The sequence below is a fragment of the Anomalospiza imberbis genome, chromosome 5, assembly GCF_031753505.1.
Source record: "Anomalospiza imberbis isolate Cuckoo-Finch-1a 21T00152 chromosome 5, ASM3175350v1, whole genome shotgun sequence".
NCBI classification, from domain to species: domain Eukaryota; kingdom Metazoa; phylum Chordata; class Aves; order Passeriformes; family Viduidae; genus Anomalospiza; species Anomalospiza imberbis.
The window spans coordinates 27,858,411-27,873,268 of NC_089685.1; the positions used below are offsets into that span (position 1 = coordinate 27,858,411).

General features: G+C 38.8%; 1 protein-coding gene across 1 annotated transcript in view; it reads left to right on the plus strand.

Moving 5' to 3' along the window:
• Positions 1–7,358: 7,358 nt before the first annotated feature.
• CNTN1 (contactin 1) overlaps positions 7,359–14,858 on the plus strand; it is a 124,837-nt gene continuing 117,337 nt past the window's right edge. The window contains exon 1 of the mRNA XM_068189984.1: positions 7,359–7,503. The gene's annotated coding sequence lies outside the window, so the exon portion shown is untranslated. The remainder of the gene's footprint in view (positions 7,504–14,858) is intronic.

The window sequence follows — 14,858 nt, forward strand, 5'->3', positions numbered from 1 at the left end:
CAAGCTACTGGTCTAGATTGACCTGCGTTTGAAAACACTTGGTGGTACTGACTGAGAAATATGTTTGACAAGAGGAGAAAGATTAAAAACTGGCCTCCCACTTCAGTTTTCCTGTGATTTTTGTGCAACCAAATGCTATCTCATGCTGCTTATTAGGAATCCCTGTGACTTTTTTTCATTCAGAAGTGTAGCAAAATTAGTAAAGAACTGAATAAAAGTAAGCGAGCAAATAATGTATTTCTTGTAGTGGCTCGTTGTGGGAAAAGGCATGCTTATTTCCTCCATCATTGCAATGACAAGGACAGCAGTCCACTTTGAAAAGCAGCTGTAACATGCTTTCTCTAAGTTTGCAGACTGAGTAGAAAACAGATAATCCAAATGTGCATATTCCAAAGTGAGCAGGAGCAATGCCTTCTGACTATCATATACTTCGTCATAAGTATTGGTTTGCAGAGAGAATATTAGTTGGTATTTCTGTGGTTTGGCATCTGAAACACCTTTACAGGGCACTGTATTCCTGTAGCCACAAGATCTCTGAATTGGGAGCATGCTGTTCCCCAGATTTCTGGAGTTGTCAGGGTGTGTTCAGCAGAACACTCTGCTGCAGCAGAGGCAGAGTGAGCACAATGGGCACTGTTGTGATTTCAGTCTCACCCTTCTGATATGTGCTGTGCTCTGGGGAGGACCTCAGGCCTGCCCTGCTGCAATGGTCTTGTCCAGTGATCCAGATCCATAGCTTCCCTGGCTGCCATCAGCCCGGCCCCAAACTTGCCTGTTCAGGGGCCGTGGACTTGTTTCTCTAAGATGAGAGCTGCCTGTGGCCCCTGGCTACCCATGCCCCTGCCCTCACCCAATGGCCCTCTCCCACCCAGCCCCAGCAAGATGTTTGGATGCAGCAGTTTGTCTCTTGTTTGTATGGTAAAAGGCTTGTTATTAAAGCATTTCAGTTGGCTGGAAACATTTATTGGCTTGAGCTTCATGCTTAAAAAGACCTGGCAGCCCTGAACTTGTTGCTATGCTCTGCACAGGCAGCACTGGCCCTGAATTTCTGCTTCACAGTAATGGATACTTGGCTTTTTCTACTTTTCAACAAAACATGTAATTCAGTTGATTCCTGTGGTGTACCCTGAATTTTTAGAGGTCTTGGGATGAGGATATGGGAAGGAGTCTGGCTTTAATGCCAGACAGCCCAACACCAAGCATAGGCTTGCTTTTTCTATCCTGTGATATAAGTTGTTACTGTGATGACCAATAAAGTAAATGAAAGGAGTTCTTAACTAATGATGGCTAGAACAATCAATCCAGAGGTCAGGAACATTGTAGAGGAAGCATGCATAGTAAGAGTGCAAAACCAGCAGTATCAAAGATACAGGAAAAAAACATAGCAAACAGATTGTTTCCAAAGTTCAAAATGTATGAAGAGGTTCAGTTGCTCTAAGTGTTGGCCAGCTGGCCTGAGGACAAGGATGTGACCAAAAAAACATGTGAAGAGAAGACCTGAAGAACAGAATTTTCACATCAGTATTACAGACAGTCTGTGGAAACCTACACTGCAGCAAGTTATGCTGCACTTGATGCTAGCTTTGGATCAGCAGTGATTTGAAGTAAATCACTCTGTAAACATTGTAAACCATTTGGAGGGAAGTTTTGTGTGTTATCTTGGATACAGCTTTTGTTGCTGTTTGAGTGCAAAGGCCTAGGAGAACATGAAAGTAGTACCCTCGATAGCTCTATATCTGTAACTGGCTGTTGGAGCTCTTGGTATATTTGGAGTGGCATTTTTCTCAGTATATATGGAATCTCTTTTACACTTTAAATATGGCTGATATGTATAGTAGTCTGTTGTACCAATAACTATGGCTACTATCTTATTTTAGTTTATTCTTTTGTTTTATAACTATAAATAAATAGTATGATACTTTAAGTCTGTGCTATATTACAGAATATAGTATATTATATGTAGTAGGGACAATCACATTGGCATACAATTTATATAGTTGCATTAAACGTCATGATTATTTTTTGAATAATGTTTAAAGAAAGCATTTTCATATAATTAGTAGTGTTGATATTTTGGAACACTAACTTAAACAGTAAAGCAGAACAAGCAGTGGTTTTGTTGTGGTATATGTTTAGGTATTGGTAGCAATGTGGTCTGCAGAAGATCAGTCACATTTTCAGCTTAAATGACTGAACTGCAGTCTTGATTTTGTTCAGCCTCATATGACTTCTCAGTAGGAATTGGGAGCAAGTTCAAATTCTACACCTAACTCCATAGATTTATTACTCTGTGCCCTCCAGTACTTTCCATTACTGTAGTGCTGAAAAGCTAGAGTCACCAAACAGAGATCTCTTTGAACAAACAAGAGGTCTGTCCCTCTCCCAGTAGAATTACTCACAGTGGTTATGAGTGGAAGTATAACATAAAAGGCAAAGACAGATGGGAAATTGCAAAGAAACAGTGAAAGAAAGTCAGCCATTGAGGACAGTGATCTTAGCTTTCTAGAGCAGCCTACATGCTGTCAATTTAATTTCAATTATCATTGCAAACAAGATTTAAGAAAGTATTGGAAGGAGGGCAATGCAGTAACTTTGCAGGTGTTGCAGAGTTCTTTCTAAATGTGAAGTGTAATGGGAGGAAGCATAGAAGTGGTTCACTGAGAATTTAACAAGGACATAATGAAAAATAACTTGCAGACTAATTGTATGTTGGCTGTTTAGTAGCAAGTGAGAATAATAGAGTGGTCCATGGAACCAATGTGAACTTACTTTTATTTGTCATACCAAAGAAAGAAGTGGAGGAAGAAGAGAAATCACGCACTGATAGCAGCAACGCTCTGATAGGGTGCTGTGTTTGTCCAGGACAGAGGACAAGATTTTGGATTATTTTCTGAGATTATGAGAATCTGGACCAAGGATATTAATTAAGTGCATATTAAAAGATTTTATATGAGCAATATTATGCAGAAAGATTTTGCAAGTCTGAATTTAATGATCTAAGGATGATTTGGGTTAGAGATATCATTCAGACTGCACACAGTGATTCGTAAAGCATCTGGCAGAATGAGTTTGTGGGGGTGGGTAATGAAAACCCTAATTTGTCTATGTGGAGCCTAAGATGATGCCTGAATTTACTGTATCAGAAATACTGTCTGAGATACCAATTTGAAAAAAATGAGGTAGTATTGAAGTAGAGGTACCGCATCTAAAGAGGAGATAGTAGTTGACATTGTGTCTATAGATGAGATTGTACTAGAGCAAAATTTTAGAAGGAAAAAAGACTAAAAAATTCTCCAGAAAACAGAAGAAATTATGAAGTTGTTCCTTTGAATGACATCCAGAGCAATCGTTAGGGACATCAGGATAAGACTGTGCCAAGGCAGCCAAAATATCAGAAGTAGAAACTCCTAAATGTGAAAAATTATTGGCATGTCAGGAAAAATGAAAATGACCCCACTTCCTGAGGCCTGGATAGCTGCAAATGGTAGAGATTTAAAGTGTTCCATTTGCACATTTTTAGTGCAAAAGATAAAAGCCATCAAGAAAGGAAGAACATCAGGACTTGGAAGTTCTAGGTTAATGGTTGGACTTGACAATCTCAAGGATCTTTTCAACCTAAAAGTGTGCATGATCTATACATCAAGGCTGAGGTTAGACTATAGTGAGAGAGAATAGCGAATGAAAAATAGAAGTGCATAAACCAGCAAAATTTGAAAAAACTAATTACAGAAATAAAAGAAGAGTTGTGAGATGTTTATAAGAAATAACAGCATTAAATGGTTTTTTGGTCTCAGAACATACTTTGCTAAAAATGGGATCCTGTGATTGAGAGAATGTGACAGTCTACTGCTTAGACTGTCGTAAAACCTTACATGCCATGAGTACTTTCCCATTCCAGATTGAAGAGAAAGTTCCCAATTATGAAGTTTCTATTTTGAAAGGTTCCAGGAGGGCTTGGGAAGCTGTGTATTATACCAGAACTGGTTTTCATGATGAAGGACAAATCTTAATATTTTTTCTTGTGGGTTTCTGATGTCTATCTAGGCATAGTAAAAATGAGAATGTCTCATTTACATGAGAAGTGTGGAATAGGAAGAGTAAAGCAGGGAGAGCAGGGCATTTTCATTATCTCCTTTTCATCATTAGCAAATCAGGGAATGCTAAAATGACAAATACACAGAGAATGCAATCAGCATGGATTGTCATATTGTCACAGCTTCTGTCATAATGGATTGTCAAGTATTTTTGGTTTGCCTGTCTAATACTGTGAAATACCTAGGCAGCACTTCAGTGTAATGATACCTATAACGCTCCTATTTGTGTTTGCGGATGCTAGTAACTTCAAGAAAACACTAGTTTGTCCAGTTTCTAGCTCTTACCCTTCTAAATTGTAAAACACTTCTTATCTTTGTTATTTTCCAAAGAAAGTGTGCTAGTTTCTATTTATATTCGTGCTTCCTAGGAAATTCTCTGATAGATGAAATTTTCTTACTTTATGTTCCAGCGCTTCTAAGACTTCCTTTGGGGAACCCACTATATTACATACAAATTTTAAAATACCAGGCAAGTGCTGATGACATTCTAACAATGTGTTTTTCCACACAAATAGTTAACTGATGTATTACAGTACCAATGCAATCACATGGAGACATTTGCCATTTCAATGAGTAATTTATCTCATAATAAAATGCAGAAAGTCACTTTCTTTCTTTCAATGATCAAAATTCATATTCTGGACAGAACTGTCCAGTATGGCACTTATGTTGTGGCATTTACATATGAAATCAGGTTTAATCAAATGTTCATTTTCTTTAAGGAATCCCAAACATAGCTTGAATAGGGAGAGTGATCCTGTTCCCAAAACTGCTGTGTCTCTTACCCTGTGTCCAGGAAATCATCTTGTTAAACCACATGAAGGGGAGATACAGTGACAGAATGAAATGTGTGAATTGAGTGGTCTACATGTTAGTACCTACATGTGATTGACATGCTCTGTCTGATTCTGTTGGGCTGAAATCTAATCAACAAAGTCCACAAACATAAGAATGATTCAACTTGCCCTTAAATAGACCACAAGAGCTGAACAGGTTCTTACAGATTTCTGACAAAGAATGGGCATCTTAGTCTTGCATGGTGATGTGCTGCTAGCTGTCCAAATTTAGGCATCTGGAGAATGCTCCTAACATAGCAAGCAGCGGGAGATGCCCACTGTAATGGTAAGTGCAGGATGAACTAGTCTGCAGCACCTACACAAACATTCTTTTCCCAGTAAGCTTCCCACTTAGAACTGATAAGAGTAAGACCAGAGTGAACTTGTGGGGATTGCATGACCTGGGGCATGAATCTCATCTTTGTGAGATTTATTTCCATTCTAATCTGATTAATTAAGGAGTCAGGTGCACAACATCACATTTTCTGATACGACTTGTAACTTCTAGCTTAATGCTTGTCAGACATTATTGTGACCCAGCACTCAGTATTGTAATGGGGGAAGAATTTGACAAACTAAACTTCTGATTTTGATGTATCCAAAAGCAGTGATTAACTGCTATTATATTATAGCTTTGGTAGCTGTTGAGAAAGTTTGTACCAGAGGGACATAGGGAATTTCTGGGAGATATGTTTGCTAGCCCACTGAAACGTATGGGCATGCCTTAGCATAAAGGAAAGCAGTAGATGCTGGATGTACTGAAAGGTGATTGCTTTGGTGAGAGACAAAGAAAAACTTCTTCCTGAATTTCTGCTGAAAAAGCCTCTATTCATTCAAGTTTCCACACTGTATGCCAAATCCTGCTCGCTCCAGACAATTTTCCATTAACTTACTTGGGAGGACTCTGAATGTGTACAATTGCAGGAGAATTGATACTTTAGCCCAGATTCAGGTTTTCATCAAAATGTGTCTCTGTGCATCAAGATTTTTTGTTTTGCCAGGAAACAATAATTATTATTGTTATCTTAATAACCTCTTGAATATATTTTAACAAACCTCAGTAAGAGTTCTTTATTTTAGTGATGATGATGATGTATCTTAGTGATTAAGGAGCAGACCCAAGCTGCCAAGGGTAAGGAATAATTCCGTGGCTTTCGTGAAACTACAGGTCTATGTGGTTCACACACCAGTGTTCACACACAGTGCTATTTGGCAACACCAGGGTAATCAAAGATCTTTGTTATTTTATTTTTAAATACTGCTTTGAGGTTTCACCTCAGTCATGACTTTTTTTTTTTTTCTTTTGTCCATCTTCTTCTTATGAAACAATGGCACTTGTGGTTTTTGTGTGTATGGGAGAAGCATGTGGCAGTCAGAAATGGGGTATGCCCAGAGGCTGCTGAAGACAGGGTTGATATACTGTTAATGAAGCCTGTTTGAATGGCAGGGCTGCAGGAAAAAGGAGTATGTTGAAAAGGCTGGAAGATGGTCAGATCTGTGGGAAGAAGTAGAAACTCCGAAACATATTTTAATTGATGTGGCAGATACAAATTAGTGATTTGTGCTAGACAAAAATGATGTATCTATGTTGGTCTATGCAGATAGAATAGAATATATGCACTCTAATAGAAGGATTCAAGGGAGAATGGACTTGTTTTGTGGTAGAAACATGGTTCAGGTGTGTGTGGGGCAAAGAATATGTCATGGGGTAGAAAGCTTTTACATCTGCCCTTCCCTTTCAGAGGTTCACTGTGCTTAGAACATTAGGTTAGGAAAACATACTTGCTTCTTATGCTGCACAGAGTCAAAGGAGTCTGCAGAGAATAGAGACTTCAAATAAAAGGCTCAGATAACACAGCATTTTTTGGAGGTCAAAGAAACGTAGAGTCCAGATTAAACACTCTGCAATACATAAATGCCATGCCATGCATGTTGGAGTTATATTTGAGTGCTGCAGGGGGAAGCCTGTGTCTGCATCCTGTTTTGGATGGAATATTGTTTGTTGCAGCACAGCAATTGCCCAGCCCCAATTGTTTTAGCAATGAGCTGATCGATACCCCATTACTGGATGTAACAGTTGCTGCAGGAAGTGCACAGAAAATTTTAATGCATGAATTATGCATGCTGTCTTCATTCTTTAGTCTCAGAACATAGTGACAGAGATTGTAAAGATGACTGGGGTAGTTTCTTGCATAAAGTGACTGCAGTGAAATGCTTCATATTTTCATGCACACAAGCAGCATTGAGTGGGACGGCCTATTTAAGAAGATATAAATCCCTGAGCTTACAGCACAGAATGCTTGATTTGAAAGCATTGCAGCCATGTACAGAGCCAGTTTCTGTGCTGTCTAAACCTGCTTTCTACTGAAGGTTGGCTGAGGGATGCTAACGGCTGTGCTCTGCTCTGAGGTCACAGTTTGAAGTGTTTTTTTTTTTTTTCCTGTAATTTGCTTTCTGCCGCAGGAGAGGATCTGTGAAGTTTATTGGTTTAACCATCCTTGTATTTTTTTCAAAGATGCAAACTTGGAATAGTTACTATGAACAAAAGGACAAGAAGGAATTCACCGTCTAAGGTAAAAAGGGATATTTTTTATTTGTGGATTTGAGTGCAGTAGAGGGAATATGCTGAGACAGGATTATGATGATGCAGTGTGGTTACATTGACTCAGATACCTGGGCTAGAATGCAGAGTCAGGATTCTCAGATGGATATAACTGCAGAGATCCTACTAGTCTGATTATTTTTAAATGGTTGTTTAAATGTTGCTGACACTAAATACTGTGTTTGAATCCTGCAGTTTGTTTGAGAGTGTACATTTCTGATCAATTTTTGTCTACTATAGATGACTGCGTTGTGGGGAGGGGCAGGACAGTCACTGAGGTGATCAATATAATAACATGATCTATTTCATTAGAGGTCCTAACTGAATAATGACAATGAAATTTCATTGACCTTTTTTCCTCTTTCTGTACATTTTCTGTAACATTTGCAAGCTACAATAAAATGTGTGCCAGGAAAATGCATTCCAGAATCTATTGCTTGTCTGTCTTGTAAATAATGAAGATTATAATACTGCTACATTCTGGATAAAAATCTGGGCTTTCATTCAGTGAATAGACAAGCCTGTCTTTACTGTCTTTCAGAAAACGATGTACTTTTAAAATTTTTACATATAAGTACAGCTATTTCTAATTATGGAACTTGCCGGAAATTAAAAAAAAAAAATTTAAAAGCAGTCTACCTTTCTTTAATTTGACAATTTTGGATATATTCAAGAAAATTGTCTAATATAGATGTGCAGTAAAGATAACACATTTTAAAAGAAGATAAGTTAAATTACATTTAGTAAATTAAAATTATTTACCACAGTAAATGCTGAAAAATTCTAGGCCATATTTTTTGCACTTGTAGATTTTCATATTTTGGAAAAAGAAGTACAAATGCTTTAGCTTTTGTCTTCAGTAACTTGAAGACATACCCATACTTTCAAAGAGGTATATTGTCAGAGAGTATTGATAAACAGCTAGCTTAATAAACCTGAAACCTGTTTTCTATGTGATCTCAAAGACCAGGGTATTGCCAGTAAGCATTACAGGCATTCACAACAGGATGCTACTATTCCTTGGGTAAATGCCTTTTTATTTTGAGTTTACATTGTAATTTTACATTTGCATCAAATAACGCCTGGTGGGCCAGTTTTGGATCCCCGAGTCCTTATGCCACATTTCCACAGAAACGCATATGGAGCCCCGTCTCAGTGAACAGTGTGTGTCTGCTTGTTAATTACCAAATAATCAGCTGGAAGAACGCTGTACCAGAGATCAGGCGCTGTTAGTACTGCCCGAGCGGAGCCCCGCGATCATCGGGCGGTTTTGAACCCGCCGTGCTGTCTGGGAGCGCATTCCTTGTGCAGGGATGCGCCCGGCTGCTGGAAGGGCCGGGGGTCGCCCTTTCCCCGCGCTCCCTGCCGGGCAGGGGCAGCTGGCTCGCCCGGCGCTGCAGGCCCTGGGATGGCCCGCGGGATGCTGAGTCACAGCGGGGCTGGCAGGGGCTCGCCGGCCTCCCGGAGCTGCCGCAGCTGCCAGGTCCGGCCTGGGGAAGGAGAACACACCTAGAGGGGGAGAGGGGGGGTTAAAAATCCTGCCTGGCAAAGCCTGGATCTGGCGTGTGCTGAATGCCAACACACTGCTAGGCGTGCGAGCCCTGGGCCGGGAACACGGCGGGGATAGCAGCGACAGCAGGGAGGAGCTCTCATGGTACTAACGAGGAAGATGTGTACGATAGCTGGCTGCTCGCAAAGATGCTCGTCAGTCTTCATTTGCCATGGAGGATTTACTCTATTTTCCCTGCTTCTGCCATGAAATATTACCTGAAATGTGTAATTTGAAGATTAAGCAGGCTTTCAACTGTGAAAACAGATGTAAAAATGAGAATAACTAACAGCAGAAAAAAACTTCCTAAATTCCTTTAATTCAGTTAATTAGGGAATACCTAACTTCAGTTTTCATGGAAACTAAGTAAATTAATGGAAATGTATTTCTGTGAGAGAGAATTTCACATGTGTGCATTTAAGGGTTGCACATTCAAATACTGAATTCGGAACACATGTGATTTACTGAATATGGCTCAGCTGTTGCAGTGCTTTGCTACTATATCAAGATATATCAGAGAATGAACATTGCTTGCATTCTTTGACTCTCATAAATAAAAAACATCACAGCCATAATCACAGTGACATGGATCTTATTACAACATTCTCATTTTTTTCACATTGAAGGTGAGGTACCTAAATTACCTGTTTAATGAGGAAACAGATATATTAATTGAAGGTAAAAAATTGGAAATACGAATGTTCTCTAAAAAATAATAGCTGGGTTTCCAGTGCATTTGAGAGAGGTATCCAGGGCCCATGGAAATTGCCTAGGGACCACAATTGTTAGTCGTGATGGCTGAGATTTTCAGAGGAGCATACATAAATATTTTAGTCACTACAGAGAGCAAACAACCTGAATAGAAAGAGAGGAAAGCAAGCACAGCCCAGCAACTATTTGCTGCTAATATAGGTAATTTGAGGTAGAACAGATTTTTGGTGGTGGTGTTGTTCTTGTCCACAATCTCCTCAGATAACTGGGTAATTATGTAATTTAAAATAACAATAAGTAATCCATGGTGCAATTCAGAGAAAAGGGTCAAGAAGGGACAATCTTGCAAGCATCTTATTAGTAAGGAATATTGTTAGGAAAAAGAAAAGCAGCTTAATGTAGACAAAGTGTCCATTAATAATGTGTTGGAATATTGTCTTTCTTGTTCTCATTATAAAGCTAAAGATTCAATTATAGTACTTAGGTTTCTCAAATTGCAACTAAGCAAATTTTAACAGACTTAGACTTAATTCTGGAAAATTGTCTTTTGATAAATACATTTGCAATCAGAGAATTGATACATGCCACCAAATCTTATTGATTTTGTTCTTGCTATGTGCTGTAGAGCAGATCCATTCAGTTCAGTTAGTAACTGAAGGGGTGACTATTAGAAAAATCAGGAGCTTTAAGAGCTGATGCTTAAGCATCATGTGAACTCTAATGAACACAGATCAGTTCTCACTCCCTGTTGCAGTAAAGCAGCATTGTCATATTTCTGAGTTATGGCCTTGTGAAGTAAAAGGAAAGTTTTTTTCTTCTGCTCAATATGGGTTTTCATTTGTTACTATGAAGAGAAATCAGATGAGAAATTAATGCATATTAGTAAGAGGAATTAATAACAGGAATTACTGCATATTAAATTATCATGTAGTTGGTATTGTTCCAAAAGTGGCAAAATACTAGATTAGCTTTAAAGAAATGTTTCAGCATGTATCTTTGCAAGCAGGAGCATGCTTCTAAATTATTCATAACACATTGAAATTTTTCTTCCTGGAATTAACTGTATTATATACTGTTTTTAGTCATTTATGTATTTTTACATTTCATCCCATGGTTGAGAAGTAATCACTGAGAATATGAGCTTGCTTTTGAATGATTAAATAGGACTTCAGACCCTAAACAATTAGCAACTGCATAAAACAATTTAAAGTGCATAACATATGGATACTTTACCAATGCTTATCAGCAGAAAAATATGTCTGTATATAATACCTGCTTTTTCAATAAGTCTGTTCTCTAAGTACTAATTTTTCAGCAGTAACTGAGAATAGGCAAATTTTCCTTCTGTTCACACTTTCCTGTAGATAAAATTAAAGGGATGACAGAGTTGAGTTAAACTTACTTACTGGTAGCACCAAAAACTCATTTGACTTAGCTGAGCAGAAAGAGCCAAAATTTTTCTATCTCATTTGCTGAAGACATTGTTCACAGTATTGTAATATTTCAGTATATTGGAAAATAAGGTCTTTAGTCTCTTAGGAGAAAGTGGTAAGAGGAGCCTGTGTCATAGGATTTCTACTGGTAGCATTTTTACTAAAAAAAAAGCCGGCACACTGAAGATTACTTTATAAAAATAATTACTCAGCTGCCTGTTGGGCTGGAGGCTATAAATTCATTGATTAATGTAGGTCAGTGAAATTAGAATTTTTCAGCAGAGATTCTTGAGCTACATTGTGTTTTTTATTTTAAAAATGGGTTTAGTATCTGAAAACTTGGTCTGGTATGAGTACAGTAAAGCACAAAGGACTGGAGGAACAGTATAGCAGAAAATAAAGTAGTTGTAGACAGCAAAATCTGTTCCTCAAGGTTTGATGTTGGAAGCAGGTATACTAAATAACGGCACCAAAATTTGCAGACCTTTCAGCATGGGGAGTTCAAACACAGGCCATTCTTCTGGGCGCTGGAATATGACTTAACCACAGTGTTTGTTCCTGTTCAGTCCAGTAACCAATTTCCCATCCTGAGTCCTTCAAAGGCATGGGAGCAAGGATCTTACTCATTAGATATGAGGCTGTTCCCACTGTGCCCTGTTACAGGATGAAATAGATTACCCTTGGGCTGTTTGATTGCTTCTGTGTGGAGAAATCCAGCAGACTGTAAAAGTGTTATTGCTGCTCTTGCCATCAGATAAATGCCACCAGTTTGATACTTTTTGTGTCACAAGACTTCATACTTGTTACTGACCAGAAAATAGTGTTAGAAATTAAATACAAAATTTCATTGGATTAATTGATGGAAATTAAAAACTGTGTTATTAATCATACCTATATAGTTCTGGTAATTATGTTCTCTTTGATATCCCAGCAGACACTTGGGCAAAGTTTAGGCTGTATTTTCTCATAGGAAAACACTGACATCTGGAAAAAATTGAGTCTTTTAACTCATTAGACGGGCAAAATAATGAGCATACATGTGAGATACCATCATCAGAAAGTGCTTAGAAATTTCAGGACCTTGTATTCAGCCTGTGACAGATTCTAGTTTATGCTCTGCAAGGAAGGTGGAACTGTTTTATGGACCAAAATACATAGCCAGTGGTAGGGCTGGAACCAGACTCTTCCTAAATTTGCTCTTAAGTTTCCAGGTCTGGAAGACTGGACTGCTTTGAAAATGCTGTTAGTTGGGGATGAGTGGGATTTCATAGCTACAGGGTATGATTGCAGAGTGGTCACAAATTTGGCTAGTCTTTGTCTTCCTCCTGGGGCAGAGCATGCTGTTCCCTTGTGCTATTTGATGAAAATATTTCAGGGACATCCTTAGGGAGAAGTCTCAGCCGGGAAACAGCTAAGGGCTGTGAACTGGAAACTGGCAGACAGCTTTCTCTTGCCAAATAGGACAGAAGTGTCAGAAGGATTTCTGCTTTGTTTTATTTTTTTTTTTACTTCTTTTAGAAAACCTGTTTCTTAGAGTAACTTAAATTGAGTTCTTTCTGCTATATTCACATGTAGTTTAATGGGAATGAAACCAGTAGAAGGTTCCATTGCTGCTGCTTCTGCAGTCTTTCAGTGTGATGCAGAAGGAAGAGGTTTTAGAATGGGAAAGGGGAAGCCATGCAAGGAAAAGCAAGACCTCCAGATTCCCTCACGTCTTATCAGGGTGGTCTCTTTGGAGTGATTGGAAGATTATTTAGCTTGACCTAGGTTTTGAAGCTCTCATAATGAGCAGTTTTGTTATGTGAATACAGTGATGCCTGTTTAGTCACAGCTTTGCCTTCTCATAATGATTTAGGATAGGGTGTTCTCCAACCTAAATGATTCTATGAATCTAATATCACAAATGAGGAGTACATGAATTACTGATAGCATTGATTGGTATTGATCAGATATTTCATTATGCAGAATTAGATCTGTACAAATTTTGATTTGTCCAGGCAACACAATCATCTCCTTTATGATTATTACATCTTGTATCAAACAGACACTTCAAAACAAAGCTCAATATGAATGGAAGTAATAGCATGAAAAATGTAAGCTCCTCTGCTTCCCTACACTGGGATTCATGGGGCTTAATATCAGCTGACAGTGGCAGCCTCAACATGACACAGTGCTGATTTCCTACCACAGCTAAGGTTTCAGACAACCATATTGTCCATGGAGGCTGTAAGCCAAGTCTAGGAGCTGCACCTGAACTTCTTATGAATTACATGTAGCTCAGGATCTTCACATTGGCTACTACTGCCAACACTGATCTCTTGCTTGCAACAACATCATACATTGGGACTTAGGCAGTTTTGTTTTTTTTCATGGAAAGGAAGAAAATGTAGGATGTTAATCTGCACAAAAAAGTGCTTTTTTATCTTAAGACAGAAAGAAATCCCAAACTGGCTTTTTAAGGCATTCCTACATTTGTGATGGTAATGTAGCATTGTATTGATCATAGCTGCATTTATAGAATTAGTTCTGCACTTCTTTTCAGTACTGGTTTTTACTCCACTCGAAACAGTGGAAACTACTGGAAAATAGTTATATAGTCCTACTACTATTGCAGAAAAAAATAATAGTTTTGCTATTTCTGGATTCAAATGCTTTGTCTGTACCAGAACTGAACTTTGCAGTGGAAATAGGAGTGTTCTGCCATTTATCTTTTGGAACTCCTGGCCTGATTTTTCCTTTTTTTCCCCTGATTTGAAGCATCCTGGGGTTTGAAATAAATATCTGGGGGTGGAAAAGGGGGCATTTGTGCTGCTAGAGTTAGAGAAATGTTTGTTAGTTACTAGTCTCCTTAGAGGCTAAAGAATAAGGTGCTATACAAGCCAAAGGTGTGTGAGTTCCAGTGGTAGCAGGTGGGTTTTTTCCCCTTTTATACCACCCTAACTAGAGGAGCACTTGATGCTTCCAAGCATGCTATGTGTGCATGGAGTCCCTTTAATCTACTGAGACAGCCTGCTGTAGGCATTGAAACATGCTCAGCAGAGCCAAGGTGCCAGGTGAAAAACCAGTACATCAGTTCCTGCTGAGTTTCTCTTCTTCCTTCCTCCTCCTGTCTCAACTCCTCATCCTAGAGATAACATCTTTTTCTGCTTTGCCTCCTCTGCTCCCCTTTTCCAGGGGTCTTGTAGAGAGAACACCTCAGACCCCAAAGCACCCAAGGAACAGTGCTGGGGCACATCATCCTCCCTTTTGATCCTTAAGCATAAGCTCTTTATCCTCTTACTAGGCAGCTTCAACACACGGGGATAGTGTGTTACCCCTCCTCTCTCCCTGTCCTCCTAGCCTGCATAGCTGCTCTGAAATCTGGCCAGCTTTCCCATTGGAACACTTAGACTTTGCTAATTAATAATTTGACACCAATGATGTACGATACTCTCCTGTGTATTTGCTCTTCATGGTTTTAGTAGTAAGAAGCATGAAAAAATCCAGAAAGAAAAATTTATCATTTGGTCTATTTTTAGCATCCCAAGGGTTCCACATGTGCTGTATGAAATTGTAGTTTATTGATTAATTCACTAAATAGGCAAGAAGAGTTCTTATCCTGATGGCAGTGCACAAGCAGCTGCAACCCACAAC